This window comes from Psittacula echo, assembly GCF_963264785.1.
Source record: "Psittacula echo genome assembly, chromosome: 10".
NCBI lineage: Eukaryota > Metazoa > Chordata > Aves > Psittaciformes > Psittacidae > Psittacula > Psittacula echo.
In genome coordinates, this window is record NC_137741.1 from 21,564,144 (window position 1) to 21,583,631 (window position 19,488).

Here is a 19,488-nt window from a genome sequence, read left to right on the forward strand (position 1 = left end):
TGCTTTTACAAGGGCCTGTAGGGACAGGCCAAGGGGAATGGCTTGAACCTGCCAGAGGGGAGACTGAGCTGAGCTCTTAGGCAGAAGCTCTTCCCTGAGAGGGTGCTGAGGCGCTGGCACAGGGTGCCCAGAGAAGCTGTGGCTGCCCCATCCCTGGCAGTGTTCAAGGCCAGGTTGGACACAGGGGCTTGGAGCAAGCTGCTCCAGTGGAAGGGGTCCCTGCCTGTGGCAGGGGTTGGAGCTGGAGGAGCTTTAAGGTCCCTTCCAACCCAAACCATTCCATGATGATTCTATGGAAGTGTGGAAGATGTCTCATAATGAAAGGGATTTGGGGCACGTTATTGTCATACAGAGTTAGGAGAACACAAGATGTGCTTATGCTGTAGTTGCAGACAGGTTTGAGCCTCCGTGGGCTGTTCTGCCCATTTGGAGAAGCACCAGAAGGATGCTTGGCAGTAGAATCATCATGCAAACTTTTACCTAATGTATTCTGCCTTTAAGCAGGATTTTAATGTTCTGAAGGCAAATACCTTCCAGGTAGTGGAAGAGGGTCAGTGTATGTACAGGAGTGTGACCAAGTTCTTCCACAGGGTGCTTGTTGGCTTCAGGGTGAGCACAGCCCAAAAAGTGTGAAGTTTTGGGGTGGTTTTATCCTTCTGACTTAGGAACTTGAGCCTTTTGGTTTGTTCAATGAGGTACAGGAGCTGCCAGTAGTTAATAGTTCTGCTAGGTAGAGCTGGCCAAGCAAGAAAGGCTTTTAAGGACACGTGCTTCTAACTTGGCCAGTTGGAACAAGCCTTAACAATATTTAATGCATGTGTGGAGGCTTCTTGCCCTGCTGAGATGCTCTTTGGCATGGTTGTGAAATGTGGGTGGATTATTGCACTCTGTTTACTTGAAGGCATTGTTTTCCCTTCAGTGACCTGCTACCCCTTCAGATCCAGTCGGGGATCAGCAAACAGAGCTGAGGTCAGAGGCACCTCGGTTATCTAGGTACACCTTTTATAGAAGCAAATCCCTTCCTATGGAGACACAGCATCGCTTCCATGCCTCCTTGTATCTGCCCAGCATGTGGAACGGCTCTTGCCACTGTGCTCTAAGAAGGAACAAGGACTTGTTTCAATAAGGAGATCCTGGCACGGAGCCCTTCAGGTGGTGCCTGGGGAAGTCCTTTTGCTTTTCAGGAGGTGATAACATCCCTGCCTGCCTTTGGGATGGTGGCTGTCCCCTTTTTTAATGATCAATGGAAGTCTCCTGAAGCACAGCTTGGAGTAAGTGGCCCCTTTTCTTTTCTACCACGCAGCGTGTTACAGTTAAGAATTAGTAGGGCCCTGAAATGATTAGTATCTGGCTGCTGGCCCAGAAAGAAGGAAAGCTGGGTCTGGCAGCATTTGACAGTAATTTTCTGTAAGACAAGTGTCCTTAGCTCTTTCATTGTCCAATTGATTCCTTAACAATAGCGCTCCCATTTGTAATGCTGAGTCTATAGAGCTACTCCAGCAGGAAAGGAGAGAAGAGCACAAGTCGCCAGGCAGGGCACATGCAGCAGTGAACAGGAGGTGACTGCTACAGAAGAACAGGTAAACGTGGGTAAAAATAAACCAGACAAAACCCCAAAAGCCACCCAAAATGTTTGGCAGTGGTCACCTATGGTATTGTAGCATGAAGAGGCGATAACCAGAACACCGTGGTCTCTTTGCCTCGTGGTCTTTGGTGCTTTTCTTCTTTGTTCCTTTCTTCTCTAAGGACCTCTACTCCTTCATTAAGAGAAGGGAAATAATAAGTTGGACTTCACTGAGGTTACATCTAAAGTTGTTCTCGTTCTCTGAGCATTTAATTGAGGCAGAAGATTAAAAGGCAGCTACTTGTGGTGCTTCTTAAACTGGTTACTTGCATGTTTGGGTATGGTTTTAATGAAGCAGCTTTCATGTCTGAGCCGCAGTCAAAACTTAAAGATCTAATTTCTGCTGGGTTTCAAAGCAATTGACTCATCAACTGCTTCAGCTCTGGGGGCCCCAATGCAGGAGGGACATGGAGCTGTTGGAGCGAGGCCAGAGGAGGCCATGGAGCTGCTGCGAGGGCTGGAGCAGCTCTGCTCTGGAGCCAGGCTGAGAGAGCTGGGCTGGGGCAGCCTGGAGAAGAGAAGGCTCCTGAAGGGGAGACCTGAGAGCAGCTCCAGTGCCTAAAGGGGCTGCAGGAAACCTGGAGAGGGGCTTGGGACAAGGGCCTGTAGGGACAGGCCAAGGGGAATGGCTTGAACCTGCCAGAGGGGAGACTGAGCTGAGCTCTTAGGCAGAAGCTCTTCCCTGTGAGGGTGCTGAGGCGCTGGCCCAGGGTGCCCAGAGAAGCTGTGGCTGCCCCATCCCTGGCAGTGTTCAAGGCCAGGTTGGACACAGGGGCTTGGAGCAAGCTGCTCCAGTGGAAGGGGTCCCTGCCCGTGGCAGGGGTTGGAACTGGAGGAACTTTAAGGTCCCTCCAACACAAACCAGGCTGAGATCATTTGAGCCTTGTGCTTCAGACCTCAAATGTCAGATGTTCCTCTTTTACAATATCGCCACTTTGTGATGTTTTTCCTTTTTTTTCCCTAATGCTAAAATTTGGATGCTTCTAAAGCAAATTTGGGAAATCAACACTTATATTTGGGAAGTATTTCCTCGTGCTAGTAACTGTCATGCTCCTTTAGCTTTCCTGCAGCCTCACTGGAGTTTCACTTCATTCCTGGAATGAAAGGGGAATTTGCTTCCTCTCAGCACTCACTGTTTGCTTGACTCCCCCTTGCCCCCGTGCTCCACAGTCGCAGCTCTTGCTTCTGCTTCTTCACCTCTTTTCCTCTTGGCATCCTTTTTGCTTCCTGCTCCTTGTTGGTGTCTTTTCAGCGCTGGAAGGTGGCACCTCCTCTGTGTGTGATAAGTGGGTTGTTGGCTTAGAAATCCCTCCTCACTGCTGATCTTGGTGCCAACTGAGCCACAGGTGAGCCTCGGCTCTTGCCTTTAATGTGAGTGAAGCATGGCTCAAAGCTGGGGCAGCACAGACAGACTTTGTAGTGCTTTAGGTAATGTTTAACCAAGTTTACCTGAGAACCCTGTGTAGCTCCTGAGCCGTGCTTTAAGTGTTAATAGTGAATTGGAAATATTGGAGGTGACAGAGGAATGCATGGTAATGAGATCCTTCTGAAGCAAGCTGGCTGCCTGTTCCAAAGGCAATGAGCTTTTAATTAGTGCCTTATCTCAAGTATGGCACCTTTTGGTTTGTCCTCATTTGTATTGCTTGTGTTGTGAGAGTTAAAGATCAGCTGGTGTCCCGTGGTATGGGAGTCAGTTGGCTGGTGTCACTGTGTAAGATCTGATTTACAGGCTTTAGATAACAGGTAGCTTGTTGGTCACAGAATGGGTTGGTTTGGCCATAGGTTCAGGAGTTGGGGTTTATTGTTGTCCATAGTCACAGTCTTGGAAATGAAGATGTTCAGGGAATACCCATGTTGCTCCCGTGCAGTATTTCCTGGATGGAGACTTTGGAGCTTTGACTCTTGGCTCTTTCAGGAATGATGTGTTCCGTGTTTCATGATAATGAAATCCTTAATACAGTAGTACCTGAAGGAGCTGTAGATCTAAGCCACAGCAAGGTTGGCCACTCAAACACCCAACCCAGTTAGGCTTATTTAGGGCTAATGCATAGACCCATGTAAAGGCAAGGGAAGGACAGAGCTGAAGTGGCTGAGCATGAAATGAGCTTGGCTTGCTGGTGGTAGAGCACTTGATGGTCTCGTGTGTGTTGGGAAGCGGGAAGGTTAACGCTTGGTTTAGCTTCTCAAGTGGCTTCAGTCAAGCTCTGATTTCTGTCCTCTTCTGGCTGTGAAAAACAAAGCCTATTCCAGAGTATTGGAGCTTCCCCTGTGTCCCTGGTAGGGTGATTGTGAGCTTGGTTCAGGCTGTGTCCTGGTGAGAAGCCCTCCGAAGAGGCCGGTTTGAAAGGAGCATCCCTGAGCCGCTCTAACACGGGAAACGGGGCTGTTTGTGTGTTTCTTTGTCTCTCTTTAATTGCATTAAGTTATGCAGGAAATTCCAGACAGTTGTGGCACAAAAGCTGTTTATGAGGAGCAGCGAGAGCCGGTGAGGCCGTGGGGCTGCCCTTGGAGGTGAGAACTCAGGACCTGTGTTTGAGCTTCTCAGTCTTGGAGATACCAAAGGTAGAGCTCAACTTCAATGAGTGTGTCTGGTGCTTGAAAAGGCAGCTTTGTGCCTCTTAAGCTCTGGTTTCCATGTTACAAGTGATGATTTCCCTGTTTCTTCCGGGGTGTGGTTTTCCTGAAGAACGCTTGCTGCTGGTTTCATTCCCTTGTAGAAAAAAGGAAGTTTCAATCTGAGCAGAACGAGCTTATTTTCCCCATTGTTCTATTTAAGGAATCTTTGAATTTCCCATAGAAATCTTCTCAACAATACCAAGAGATCCCAAGTATTTCCTGGGGAAAAAAAGCCACTCTTGAGGAAATAAGAGTTTGGTTCTATTGGTCACTTGGAATGGGTGAATGCCAACCTGCTCTAGTGGAAGGTGTCCCTGCCTGTGCAGGCTGTTGGAACTGGATGAGCTTTAAGATCCCTTCCAACCCAAACCACTCCATGATTCTATGATTTATTCATGGAACCCTCCTGTTCAAGGTTCCTGACATGAAGCTGAACACAGAAAGCTGCTGTTGCGTTGGCTGAGCAGATTTTATCAAGTTCCTTAACAAAACTAAGACTGTGTTAACTGCTCCGTGTATCTCAGGGATAATCGGCTCTTGCCATCCCTGCTGTTTAATGTAGGCTTTCTTAAAACCCCTAAGGAGCTTTCCTCTCCTCGTAGGGCTTTCTGACGTTTCCCTTCCTAATGGTAAATGTCAACAGATGAGATCAGAGCATCTGCTGCTGCAGGAAGGGGGAGGTCATCTTCCCAGTGTGGTTTGGGCTTGGGGGGGTTTGTTTCAATGTACTGCTTCTTCATGTGGCTGAGAAACCAGGATAGATCCCATAGCTCATCCTGCTGGGAAGGGGAGCGTTTGGTGATGTGTGGCTGCTGGTGGGACCCTCTGGTTGTACTCAAAGGGAATATGCACGTGCGGGCAGGGGTTCTCCAGGGCTTGAGGGGTTTTCTGCTGGTTGAAGATACAAAGAATGAGGCATTTGTGGAAGAACAGGGAAGATGCTGAGTGCAATTGTAGTTGTCGTGGTGCATTTTTAATGGCTACTTAAATAGCTGTGCACCTCTGCTTCATTTCACAGTGGGTTTAAGGGGCTTTTCCCCTTTGCCTACGTGACAAATCAGCACTGGAGAAGGTGAATTTGGATCAGGTTCCATCCTAAGCCGGTCCCAGAGCCGAGGCGCTGGAGATGCGCACGCTTTGTGCACTGACAGCCGCCTGCCTCCGCCTGTTAGTGGGATTTGCTCTAATTCATGCACTGAGTATTCTTCCAGAAGAATCTGAATTCCCCAGGAAGTGAAGCTGTCAGAAGAGCTGCTCGCGTTTGGGTAGGCGGGAGGAAGAGCTGCATCCTGCTCAGCCATATGTTAGTGGTGACTTAAAGACAGCAGGGTTTTAGGATTAGAAAAGGGTGAGGATTCAGGCCCCCCTAAGCCCGGGCAGAGCAGGACCCCAGCACTCAGTGTGCGAGGCTACAGATGGATCTCTGCTGTTCAGCTTCCGAAAATGCTCCCTGATGCCTATGGCCTCACAAGCACCAGAATATTCCCCATCCCAAGCATGCTGCCTTTGTCCCCAAAGTGAGGGAGCTCCCTGTGACCTGCTCTTGGGCTTTTCTTCCAGCCACTCTGCTTGGAAGCCTGTCCTGAGCTTCATGGAGGACGTGGAGCTGTTGGAGCGACTCCAGAGGAGGCCATGGAGCTGCTGCGAGGGCTGGAGCAGCTCTGCTCTGGAGCCAGGCTGAGAGAGCTGGGCTGGGGCAGCCTGGAGAGGAGAAGGCTCCTGAAGGGGAGACCCGAGAGCAGCTCCAGTGCCTGAAGGGGCTGCAGGAAACCTGGAGAGGGGCTTGGGACAAGGGCCTGTAGGGACAGGCCAAGGGGAATGGCTTGAACCTGCCAGAGGGGAGACTGAGCTGAGCTCTTAGGCAGAAGCTCTTCCCTGTGAGGGTGCTGAGGCGCTGGCCCAGGGTGCCCAGAGAAGCTGTGGCTGCCCCATCCCTGGCAGTGTTCAAGGCCAGGTTGGACACAGGGGCTTGGAGCAAGCTGCTCCAGTGGAAGGTGCCCATGGCAGGGGTTGGAGCTGGGTGAGCTTTAAGGTCCCTTGCAACCCAAACCGTTCCATGATTCTATGGGCACATTGCAACCAAGGGATGCGGTGTTTTATCTTTCTGAGCTATTTTCAGTGCTTCCCTCAGCAGACAAGAAGCTTTCTGCAAATCCTTGCTCTGTAGCTGAACCTTTGAGTACCTCCAGAGCACAAGAACATGCTGTGGATGGCAGGGCCAGCGGGACCGTGGCCGTTTGTGTTTGAGGAAGCCTGATGGAGGTAACTGGAAGGGAACTGGGAGGCTTAGCAAGCCCTGCAGTGAGGTTCTGCAGGCAGCTGCCTGTGCTGTGCCTTGCTGTGAAATCTCAGCTTGACGTGCAACACCTTCACACTTCCATTGGCACGGTGGTAACTCGGAGCTTGGCTGCTTGTGAATCCTTGGTGGCCAAGCAAAGTAGGTCAGTTATTTTTAAGCGTTATGATTCATTTATAAATGCCATTATTTCCTTGCAAGAAGGTAGAGCTGAGCACTCCAGTCTTACAGGAGGGGTGGCTCTTTGCAACAGGAAACTGGTGCTTCCCAGTAAACACACTGCTTTCCTAAGGAGAGCTGGGAGTGAGTGGAAAGGGTTCTTTTGGAGCTTTAAGCTTTGCGTGTCTGGGGATTTGTTCTTTCCCATGAAGTGGGTTTAGAACAGAAAATCTTTGGTGGTATGTACTGCTTCCAAAGCCCTTGGCAGATGGGTGACTTTGTTTCCAAACATCAAATGTTTTAGCTGTTTAATGCCTGTTCTTAAGCATGAGCAGCACTCTCGGAGAATGTTCATATGAAGCCTGTTGGGAATTAGACTTTTAAAAGAACTCTTTCTATTCTGTTATCAGGAAAAGTGATGAATTATGGAGGACTTAATGCAACACTTGGATTCCTGTGCTTAAGATACTAAATAAGATCACAGTGGAAAAGAGAAGGGAGCTACACTCACGTCCTTATGTTTAACTCTGTAGTTACTGCGAGGTGTGTATTTGCTTAGCTTTCCTCTGATAAGGGAAATTAGCTTTATATCAAAATGAGCTGCTCAAACACAGTTTTGACCTGCAGTATCAAACCCCTTGAATGCTGGTTGGAAGGAGGGGGAGCAGCACCTTGCTGAGAGGTGAGAAGGGACAGATAGAGGGGAGAAAAAAGGTGTGCTTTTGGGTTTCATGTCTTCCAGATGCCTTCCTCAACAGGGACAGGTCTTATTTCCACTGGATGTTTCATAGAGGGCTTTTTTATCACTCCATGAGTAGTTTATTACTGCTCTGGACAGGAGCTTGTGTATCCCTATTGGTATTACATGGACAAAGTCACTCACAATGCACATCTAGTGCTTATATTTGATCTTTGAAGGCCGGGTTGGACACAGGGGCTTGGAGCAAGCTGCTCCAGTGGAAGGTGTCCCTGCCTGTGGCAGGGGTTGGAACTGGATGAGCTTTAAGGCCCCTTCCAACACAAACCAGGCTGGGATCTTCAAACTACATTTAAAAGCAAATATCCTGTGCCTTATATTTACCGAAGAGTTGCACATAGAGAAGGTGAATTTGGGTCGCAGAGCTGAGGATCACAGTAAGCACCAGCAGAGGATGTTTTGCTTTAGAGAAAGGAAACCCAGAACCGTGCAAAATCCTCGGAAAGGCAAACCCTGGCATCGGGGTTCATTAATAGTGAAGCGTTCTGGTATTTGTGCACTGTAAAATTTATAGAGTAATAGAGATGCAAATGGGCTGCACAACACTGCAGGCTCCATAGCAATGCCTAATTGTGAGGTGTTCTTTAGCTATAGGCAAAGCTCGGCTTTCTTGCAGGAGTGAGGTGTGAGATTTATCAGGTTTTCACCTTTTGAAGGTATCACTCTCAAGTCTCTAAATACTTCTTTTGCACAATTTTATAGTATTGGTGGCTTGGGAAAACAAAAGCTTTCAGATCCTTTGCAGAACTGCCACGTTTTGATGGCTGGTTTTGGGTTTGGAGGGCTTAAGGTGCTGCTGGGTTTCTCCAATGCTTTATTGCTTGCCTTGTGTCTTTATCAGAAGGGCGCAGCCTCAGGAGGTCAGGAGCTGGAGCTGCCTGGAAAACCTTGCTGTTCAAGCCCTGGCACAGTCAGGTTTGCTCTCTTGTTTGCTAAGGGTGTAGTGGCTGCAAGGTGCATCTTCTGGTGATGGTGCGGTCACACACCAGCCATCATCTGTCATTGCAGACTTTGCAATGACATATTCGGGTTTTGCCTTAAAACCCACCTGTGTGAGCCTAGAAACCTGTCTTGGATATTAGCTTCTAAACCTATGTAAATGGGGCTGGTTCAGCCTGGGGAAGAGAAGGCTCCAGGGAGGCCTTAGAGCAGCTCCCAGTACCTAAAGGGCATTTCAGGTTTGGCTGCTGTGAAGTTGTTCACTTTTCCAGGAGGATTCAAGCTTCCCTTGCAGAATGTTGCAGTGTGGAACGTACCTGATGAGAGGCTTGGCTGGTGGCATTGCCTTCTCCTCATTCAACAGCCCTGGGGCTGACAGCAGTGCACATTTCCCCTTAAACCATTCCCAAAGGGGAAGGGTTCCTTGGGGTTCTTATTCTCTGGTCTTTGCCGTCAGAGCAAACCCACCCGTGTCCAGCACGTGGGATCACAGAGACCCTTCCAAACGGGAGCTGGCAGCATTTTGCTGTGGCTGGAAAAGAGCCTGAAATCAGACCGTGGATCAAACGTGTTGCCTTTGTGACTGCTTGAGGACTAAAAGGCACAATTCCTGGTGCATGGAGGCATTGGCAGAGCCATCCTCACGGCCTGCACACGGTGGGTTTGTTCTCTCTTGGCTTCCGAGTGCCCTCTGCTGGCATTTGCTCCTCTGCTTCCAGGGAGCAGGTTTGCTCTGCCTGCAGCAGGTCCCGCATTGTGTTTGCTGTCATTTCTGTGTTCTGCAAACCCCTTTCCCTTGGGATCCAAGTGCTGTTCGGCCTCCTGCTCTTTGTCATCATTTCCCTTGGGATGTGCTTTAAAAAGTTCTTATCCCACTGTTCTGCATTGCAAACTTAGTCTGGATGGGAAGCTCCTGGCTTCCTGATCTTGCATATTGGGGCTGCCTGGATGAGGCTCACAAGCCTAGCGAGGATGGAAAACAAGATGCCAATGAAACCATTGTGGCTACAAGAGCGGAGCTTGCCATGCTGGTGCTGTTGAGCAGAGGTTTGCCTTGCTCTGGGACCTGCAGCGGCTCCTGCTCGGCTTTGGTGGCCAAAGGCAGGCAGGTCCTTTGTGTTGGAGACAGTTCTGGGCTGAAATAATTCAGTTTGAGCTTTATAATGCTATCTTTTTTTCCCACCTTGTAGAACAAAGTGATCAGTATTAAACTGAGCCCTGGTTTTAATCTAAATAGCCACTTTGCACTACACAGCAGCCAGAAACCCCAGCTGTGCTGGGCTGAGCACTGGGATGGCAGCACCTGGAATGCCTTTACTGCCTCCGTGGCTCAAATTGAGAGACTTGTTAGTCAGGTTTAACCTCGTGAGCTTGAGTCAGGCTGGTTCCTCTTTCTATGGGCCCAGAATTCCTCCTCTCACTGGAAACATTGCTGAGTAAAGCTGCACACTGTTTAAATGGGCAAAAATCGGGCTGGAACCCAAACCAGCTCCTGCTTTGGGTATTGATGTGTTTTATATCTATATTTTGGGGAGGAAGTGGTGCTGCCACTGGAATGAATATTGATTTAAAGGAAAACACATTGTTGGGGGGTTATGGAACAGTATTAGTGCAGCTCTGTTGTGGGTGGGTTCAGACAATTATGAATCTGCTCCGACTGCTTCATGAATATTGATGCTGTCTTCCCACTGAGCACTTAATTGGGTGCTATCACTTTAAGCACCTTATTGAAATTGAAAAGCACTCTTAATAAGTGACAAATGTCATCAGGAAGCTCTGTGTGTTGGGTGCGTGGTGTTGGGGTGCCTGCATCTCTTCCTCTGTGCCCTCCATCCGAGCAGTGTAATGCGTGATGATATAAACCCTTTGCTGGCCTTTAGCATCTCAGCTGAGACATCAGGTTCCCGCTTCCCTGTTGCTCTTCTGAGAGTCCATACCACCATCCTGCACAGCTGGGAAGTGAGAAGTGCAGGGTTATGGGGAAGACACCCATGTGTATCCTGATGGATGGGCACGGTTCAGAGGAGCTGCATTGATAACAGGCACTGTATGAGAGCAGAAACCCAGAGCTCGGGGGTTTCTGGCCACGTCAGATGCTTGATGTGAACTGTGTAACTTGAACCTGGCACATTCCTGACTCGGATGGGAAAATGCTAAAGCAGCTCCGAGGAGGAATCGTGCCTGTGGCCCAGTGTCAAGTGTGCAGCAGCTGGGAGTGGAGATTTCTTTTCTCTTAATAATCTTGGGCTTTAGAAACAACAAATCCTGGTTTATGGCTCCCCTATGTGAAATAGGAGGTCTTGCTGTTTAATAGAAACAGGGTAAAGTCCTCCCGCCTGGGCATGAAGAGAAAATGTTACTTTTGTGGATTCATGAGAGAAATGGGAACAAAATTAGTTCAGCTGGTTTGGGGCCATCTCTTTAGGCTGTATCCCGAAAGCCTTAGGGTAAGATCATAGAATCTTATAGAATGGTTTGAGTTGAATGAATGTTAAAGCTGATCCAGCTCCAACCCCTGCCACGGGCAGGGACCCCTTCCACTAGAGCAGCTTGCTCCAAGCCCCTGTGTCCAACCTGGCCTTGAACACTGCCAGGGATGGGGCAGCCACAGCTTCTCTGGGCACCCTGTGCCAAAATCCCTGTTCTTGGCTGTTTTGTCACTTTGAAGCCAGCACATGCCCATCACACCGTGCTCAGGCGCAGCAGGCTATGAACACGTTACCTGTTTGCTTGCAGCTTGCAAGCAAAGGGTTCTCATCACCCGGTTCCATGTATCAATGACTCACCAAACTGCTGGAATCACTGTGATTCCAGGAATATACCAAAAGGGATCCAAAGCTTCGTTTCAGCGCTGAAGCTGAGCTTGGAGAAGCGAAGCACTGAGTGCAGCAGATGGCTTGGACCAGCGAGCAAAACCCAGTCTCTGCTGATGGCTTGAAATCTCTCATTTCATGCATATATTCATAAAAGCTGTTGATAAATGTGCAGCTCTGTGTACGTGAGGTTTACCCTCAACTGCCTTTCTGCTGAGATTCCTTCTGGGTATTGGGCTGCTGCTTCCAACGTGGCTTTGGGCTCCTCTGAACACAGAAGAGGTGCTCTCCATCCCTCAGGGCTGCATTAGGCTCTGCCTTCTGCTCTGTTTCTGTCCTCTCACCCTCTGCTTACTGCAGTCCTGATGGTGCTGGCTGGGAGTCTGACTGCATCAAGATCCGAATCCCTCTTCTGGAGGTATCCCAAGGGGTTTCTTCGCTGCTGGAGCGATGCCCCGGTCTAGCCCCCGGTGCAAGCTGTTTGCAGGAGCTGCCTCTTGCCTTGTGAGAGGGAAACGGGTGGAAGGCACCTGCTTGGCTGCTCCATGCTCAGCCCCAGGCAATCTCCTGGGTTTATTTCCAGGCTCTGCAGCTGCTCTTCCCGCAAGCCAGCAGCAGACAGATCCGTAACGTGGCCAGATTGGCTCTCCTGGCTGTGCCCAAGCTGTTGCAGGGATGCTTATTCACAGAGAGGGCTCAGGGGAGGGCTCGTAACGGTCTTACAGTACCTAAAAGGGCTGAGAAGAAACCTGGAGAGGGGCTTTGGCCAAGAGCCCATAGGGACAGGCCAAGGGGAATGGCTTTAACCTGCCAGAGGGGAGACTGAGATGAGCTCTTAGGCAGAAGCTCTTCCCTGTGAGGGTGCTGAGGCGCTGGCCCAGGGTGCCCAGAGAAGCTGTGGCTGCCCCATCCCTGGCAGTGTTCAAGGCCAGGTTGGACACAGGGGCTTGGAGCAAGCTGCTCCAGTGGAAGGGGTCCCTGCCCATGGCAGGGGTTGGAGCTGGAGGAGCTTTGAGGTCGCTTCCAGCCCAAACCAGGCTGGGATTCTGTGATTCTCCGTTTGCCTGTAACAAACCAGCCCTGTCCTCCCTGTGTGGGGACAGCAGGGACCAAGGGGACCTTTGCCCAGCACCGATCTCCAATCAGCAGTCAACAGCACTGCAGTGGTACTGTCTATGGGGTATTTTCTCTGGGAGCTGTTCCTGTGTGACCATGGTGCAGAATAGGGCAGTCCTTGCCTTGTGAACTCTTCAATAACAAAAGTCAATCTCTTGGAGGAGCCAAGTGAAGGAAGAGCTTTTGGATGGGTGTTCTGTGAATGTACTGAACAGCCTTTAACAATACATGTGGTGTGCCGAGTGGGTCCCATCATCTGCAGCCTGGCTGGAAGGGATCCACGTGGTGCTTTGTTGGGTTTGGGCTTTGTTTGCTTCGGTTGATGAGAAAAAATAGTGCCAAGAAAGTGAGTATTTTTGTTGTAAAGCTGTGTTCGAGGCCCTGTATTTATTTATTTCCTAAAGAGGATGCTAGAAGACAAGCTGACAGGTTAATGGTGCGTGATGCGCTAATAAAAACGTCTGTGCTTGTGTTTAAGCCTTTAAAGGGGAGCGAAGAAACGCAGTAGTTATCAGCATTCAAAAGGCAAGACGCAGGCTTAAACGTATGCAAAGCCTTGGAAAGAGGCTGAAGAAATGCACTGACTCTCTTGCAGAAAGCTTCTGACAGGCACATCGCATCTCTGAAAGTAAGGTTTGAATTATTAGAGCCGCCTTTGTTTATTAAATGGAGCCTCCAGCGAGAGGATTATAGGAAGGAATCACTGCAGGCTCAGCGTTGCGTTGGCATGCATCTGAATGGGCGATAACATTTACTTTGTGGAGAGAATTCAGTGAGAGAATTCAGATAGATTTGTATAAGATCCAGGTGTGTGTTAGATACCTAAAGAAACAGCCTTCAAGTGCATGAATAAGCCTCCTTTTATGGGTCCAGTTTGCTTTTAGCAGCGGGTAATCCTTTTAAAACAAGGCTTCTTCCAGGCAAACTCCAACAGAAGAGGGTTTGTTCCGTTTTAAATCGGGAATGCCAGGGAAGGATGCAGAGAGCTAATAAGAGAGTAATTATACACGCTATTGCTGGCTTGAGGAAGGGCAGAGACCATTAAAACGCCATTTTAGGAGTTAATTATATGGTGTTTCCAGTCGATGCTGGTGTCCTGATTTCTGCTTAATCGACGTGTGGCATGTATTTAGGATGTTGTGGTCCTGACATCTAATTTCTATTTTAAGCAACTTTAGGCCACTGTTATGCAATAGTGTCCAAAACCCATTAATACACCTATTCCATCCGCCACAGGGCTTGTGCCTGTCGGATTTGATCAGGAAATATGCAAAAGCAATAAAAGAGATAAGGAAAAACCTTTAGGAAATATTTTGGGACAGGCACACATGCCACAAATAAAGCATTGCAGTGGAATCCAGTTAGTTAAATCTCTCCTGAAGCTCGTTTAATAATAGCAGAGCCTCTGCTACCGCTCAGATGGAGGCAGCTGTGATTTGTCTCAAGGTTAGACTTTGACTTCTGTTTTATTGGCTTTTCAGTTCATACCCCTCCACTCGCGCAGCGTCTCGAGTTGAACTACGCGGTGGTGTAGCTAAAACAGGGATCCTTTAGATCGGGGCTTTACACTTGGGATCCTTCGGCAGGGTTTGATGCGAGCCCCGTGCGAGGCAGATGTCAGGATTTGCTCTTCAGCCAGGCAGGATTGTGCCGGCGAGAGCAGATTAGGCTCCTGTGCAGTTGATGTGCTGCCTGGAGGAAGTGACATTTACGTTCTTGATCCTTCGGTGATTCTGCATGTCAAGAGCTGAGCCTTGAAACCCGGCTGCAGTGCTGTCTTCAGAGCCAACGGGGCTGAAGGAGAGGATTTGTACAGGGAGAGGGGGAAACCTCCAGCTCCGATGGCTGTTGCAGACCCTTGAGTACTTCAGTTCTCCCTTCTTTTCTCTCCACATCTTCCCTGTAGGAAATCGGAGAGGGAAATCACTTGAACTCGCCAACCGATGCGGTTTTGAAGTTGAAAATTCGGAGATGCATTAGGATTCAGAGACTTCCCTTTGCTTAAGGTAAGAAAGGAGCAGATTCTCCTTGTTTTCTCCTTAATAAATGCCTCTTTTCAGTTAACTCCAAGGCTGGAGTTTCTTGAATGCCTTTGGCATGTTCAGCCTGCCACCGATGCCTAAATGGTTAATGTTCATCCCATTTAATAACTCGCAGCTGCAGGAGGCATATGGCTGTGTGCTTGTGGGAGGTGTGTGTGAGACCCAGGTCTGGGCTGCTCGGTGCTGGGACTCCAGGGGCGCGTGTGTGGTGCTCAGAGGGGATGAACTGGTGGTTGTGGTGCAGCTGAAGGGGTTTCATGCCTAAAACCTGGTTTCCGGAGGCTTTTTTCCCCTGTTTGGATGGTAAGTGAGCTTGGCAACTTCCGAAGGATGCTGGGGGGGGGGAGGCTTAAATCACCATAGACTCATCACAGAATCATATCATAGACTTATGGGCTGGAGGTGGTGAAAATCCCACTTTGGAGAGGTAATAGTTGCATGGATTTCATGAAAGGTGAGACTTGGTGAGCTGTAGTTATGTTACCATGGCATCCCTAAATTACTTCAGTGTGAGTGCCTGGGAAGCATCGATGGTGAATTATTCCGGATCCTGGGGAAGGTGGTGCGTGAGAACAGGCATGCTATTAGCTCAGCTGTTTGTTTTTAGGTGAGAAGTGTGTTAATTACCTTCTTTTGTATGCTGTATATAATTATCCATGCTTTAAGCAGAAGCTGGTAGCGCAGAAGAGGCAGGATTTTTAACCTGTTGGACTTGCACGGAGCCTTTGGGATGCTGTATAAAATACAGGCATTAAACTGAAGCTTGGCTTTCTCTGAGTCTGAATTTTCAAGTGAAGTTTCTCCTCGTGTTAAATTTAGTGATGATTTGTTCTGCTTAACCAGCTCCTTTACTAGTTGTTGTCTATCTCACCCTGTCATATATCGGGGTGTCCGTGCCCATGGCAGGCAGTTGGAACTGGATGAGCTTTAAGATCCCTTCCAGCCCAACCCAGTCTGGGATTCTCTATCTCGCTGTGCTTCGGGAGATTCAAAGGCAGAGATGCCAGAACTGGAAGGTAGAGAATCTTGTCTGGGTTTTCCGGTGCCTCCTGTGTTACAGCTGGAAGATAAAAGCTCTTTCGGAGCTGCTACAGCAGACAAGTGATTTCAAAGCATTTCCAAATGATGAAAGGCAACTTGAAACTTCTGCCTGGTAATTAATACAGGCTGCTCTGCTGTGCTTAATCTGAAGTGGGGGAGCTTCATTGTTCTGCTGAATCCATCCAGGCTGGGTGAGTGCTCCTGTGAATCTGCCGGGGTTTGTTTGGAGCTGGCTGTACAAACGTCAGGGCTGTGCTGGTGGATGGGATCTGTCATTTCCAATTACTTAGGGCAGCAGGGTTGTTTAGGGTACAGAATGCTTGAGGTTCTCTCCTTACTTTTGAATGAGCAGCAGACAGCATCTGTGCGAGCAATTAACATCCTCACTCAGGAGGAGGAGATGAGGTTTTAAGCGGACAGAACAACTTGTTTTGGAAATGAGGAGGGGAAAGCATCCATTTTGTGTTCCTGCACCGGGCTTTCTATCCTCTGTGCAGTTGGAATGAAAACCAAACACTCTGAATGAATCCCTTGTGGTGCCTTGGGTTTTATCATAGCTTAAAATGTTCGCTCTTCTCTCACTCGCTGTATTCCCCCCATCTACTCGTGAGCTGTTTGCCTTGTCAAGCTCATCATCCTTCGCTGACTTTTCCAAGCCTAACTGATGGCAGAATATGGGTTTTCTGAACACTGAGGCAATAGAAGCTGAGACAATGCTCCTGTTCAGTGGGGGAATCAAGTTTTGCTGCCAGGGTTTAAATATATATCCTCTCAAAGACGCTTAGCAATCTGCTTATGCGAGCATCAGGAGTTTTTCTGTTTAAAGTGGAGTGGGGTTTTGTGATTTCTTTCCTTTAGGATGGAAGTAGTTAAGGTCTGAATTGTGAGGGACAGATGAAATTAAGCCGCAGAAGCGCTGATGGCAATCTACAAAGCTTTAATGTGTGAATGTAGTCTGGCATTATACGTATTTAGCAGCAGTCTAGATTGAATCCTGGAGAAAAAGCAGAGTTATTCATCGACTCCTGCCTTGATCGTGTGCTCCTGGAAGTGATGGATGGTACCAAACAGTGGTTTGAAGGAGATGCTGATATTTATTTTGCTGCTGCTAGCACTGTATCGGATATTAATTGCCCCCAAGTTCAGTATTGGCTTAAAGCATAGAGGGGAGGGTGGTAAAGACTGCTGTCTGTGAGATTCCCTTGCTTTCTGAAGGCCTTTTTTTCTTGCTTTCAAGAACTAATTCAATTTTTCAAGTGTGGTATCGTGCTGTATTTAATACATTTTAAATGACAGCGCATCAGTTAATAGGATGAAGAAGATCCGGGTGGACTGATAATGAATCTGCCAGGGGAAACGGCAGCAGAGGAGCGTTGGATGTAGACTGAGCAGTTTATTTTACACAAACAGGGAGTGTTTTAGCATCTGGTATTTTGCTAGCCCAGGACTGAAGCTTTCTGGAGCCAGTGTCTCTCTTCTAGTGCATCACCTTGACCCTAGCTGGAGCCTCTGGGTGCCCTGCAATATAAAGTAATAATTTATAGGCTGTCAATGGGGTTGAAAGAGAATAAAGAGTGAATGTATTGACTCTGTAGATGAAGAAGGGAGCCTGTAGCATCCTGAAGAAGATAGGTTAGGTTTAACTTTATTTTTCTGCTTCACTATTGAGCAGTTGTTTTATAGAAGCATTAGGAGGAGCCTCTATTCCTGGCAATGGGGGGGGTGTGGGTACAACTTCAAGAAACCTTTGCAATATTGATGAAAACAGGATGTTTGCTGGCCCGTTCACTCCTCTCACTCACTACTAGAGGTGCCCGGGTACTACAGGCAGGAGCAGCTCACTGGTTGCACCCACATGGTCAATACACCCATGTCTTCAACTTCTGCATCAGTCCGTCTTCCATGCCACACCTCCAGGTCAATATTGCCTTTCCAAAGCAGCGAGGGTGTTCTCCATTATTCTTGGAGGCTGATGCCCTTCTGTGAAGTTTTCTCCTCCTTGTCTATGGCCTCAGTTAATGTTTCCAGAGCTGGCTGTTAAATTAGCTTTTTCTATAATAATTCTGTGATGCTGTCTTAACTCTACTTGTGCTTCAGTGGTAACTGTTCAGCTGTACCAATTAGGATGAAGTCTATCTAGGTTGCTTGATCTATCATATATTTAAATATCTAGGGGTTGGAACTAGATGAGCTTTAAGGTCCCTTCCAACTCAAACCATTCCAGGGCTCTGATCTCAGGGAAAGGGGGGATGCCCATCCATCTTCTCTTTGGCAAAGTGCTCCTTAAATTCAGCAAGAGAAGTGGCATGACTTCCTGATACTGTGAGGAAATGTTCTTGAGGTGGAGCTTTAGTACATTACGAGGTTTCCATTAGAGCCAACTAATTACGTGGGCCATGTTGCATTTGAGTTGCAATTACATTGACCGATGTACAATAATTAGCTTTAATACAAGTTTCCATGTGTAGGGGAGATTTAATTGCTGCTGGCTTTTGACAAAGATACTGCTGTTTCCCTTAATTGGGTTTCCCTTGTCTTCTGCAAGCGACTCTTGAGAACTCGAAACCACTCAAGTAGGCAGATACAGCCACCAAGAGTTCTCGGAGATGAATATGGCATTAGCATTCCCTGTGGCAGCTTTGCTAATGGTGTTTTGTACCTCTTGCTCACAAGCAAATGCTTTGTCTTTGCATCCATCTAACAACATGAAGCCTCACAAGCGCGTTCCTGTGATGCAGCCCTCGCTCTGGCTGAAATAGAAATGCTTTTGAATCGCACTCGTTGGTCTGCAGCAACTTACATTAATGGAGGAAGCCTGCTTACATGTCTTGATGGTTGTAGTTAACGAATCTGAGGTTGGAAGGGACATTAAAGCTCACCCAGTTCCAACCCCTGCCGCGGGCAGGGACCCCTTCCACTGGAGCAGCTTGCTCCAAGCCCCTGTGTCCAACCTGGCCTTGAACACTGCCAGGGATGGGGCAGCCACAGCTTCTCTGGGCACCTTGTGCCAGCGCCTCAGCACCCTCATAGTAAAGGATTTCTTCCTAATGTCTGCTCTAAATCTGCCCTCTTCAAAAACACTTGATTTGCGTTACTAGTCAACGCTTATAACACATAGACTAGAAACGCTTATATATGCACCGAATAGAAGTGCTTATCTCTGCACAGAATGCTAACTGATTACGTTTTTGCTTAAAAACGTTCACTTTGAACATTCTTTCTCTTTCAGTTTTCAGCAAAGCTGCTAGCACAGAGCCCCAGTGGATCACTTCTGCCTGCCTGCATGCGCAGCCTCTTGCTGCAGTGCATGCTGCTGAATGGGTTCAGTGTGAGCAGTGCCATCAGCGAAACCATTGTCAGTGCTCATTGCTGGCTGGATCTTTGCATGTTTGCAGGCGTTTGTTGGCAACGCCATCACCAGTCGCTCAGAATTCAAGCCCACCCACTTGCGAGCTGGTTCTTGCAGTGCTCTGTGTCAGGGCAGCCCTATTGTTAAGAGTACAGACGTTGAAGAGTAACTAAGGTGCAACAGTGCAAAACATGCACCAAATAACTTACAAGTTTCAGATCATGCTTTGAATTGTATTGCTAATAAACCATTTTTACAGTGGCATGATGATTTCCATCTGTAGAGTGATATAGGTGTCTTCCTCTTAACAGCTCTTCTGCCCGTAGCAGTGTTATATGGTCAAGATTAGTGATGAGGTACAGCATCGTTGTCAGTCTCAATGCATTTTTCTTGGTATATTTTCATTAGATTAATGACCTCATTGCAGGGTAGCCATAACTTGTCTATAAAGCAGGCGTTATGTTTGTGACATAGGTAGATTGATAAAGCTCTCCTCTTTGTGGTTGTTCTCCTCCTTTAAGCTCTGTCTTCATCATCTTTGCAAGTTGGCAAGCAGGGAACCAGGAGAAACCAGCGCTGGCTTTGCTGTGCTTGGTCTCAAGCACTGAAGCTTTCTTCTCTGCATGGAGTGAAGTTTTGAGGTCAGCTCGTGCTGCTTCTGAACGCTCTCGTTTGTGGCACTGAGCTGAGTGCCTGAGCCAGGAGGATGTTCGTGAAGGCTCTGAGTGAATCTTCA

The 19,488-nt window shown here is 48.3% G+C and overlaps 1 protein-coding gene across 6 annotated transcripts in view; it reads left to right on the plus strand.

Moving 5' to 3' along the window:
* The window catches only part of GLCE (glucuronic acid epimerase), a 42,871-nt gene that overhangs the window by 1,725 nt on the left and 21,658 nt on the right, over window positions 1–19,488 (plus strand). For 2 of the 6 annotated variants that reach the window (XM_080625989.1, XM_080625990.1), the window contains exon 2: window positions 14,227–14,326. The exons of 1 other annotated variant lie outside the window; for it this stretch is intronic. The gene's annotated coding sequence lies outside the window, so the exon portion shown is untranslated. Of the gene's footprint in view, window positions 1–14,169; window positions 14,327–14,477; window positions 14,666–19,488 lie in introns of those variants that run through there. 3 more of the 6 variants (XM_080625988.1, XM_080625993.1, XM_080625991.1) reach the window with 2 other exon arrangements.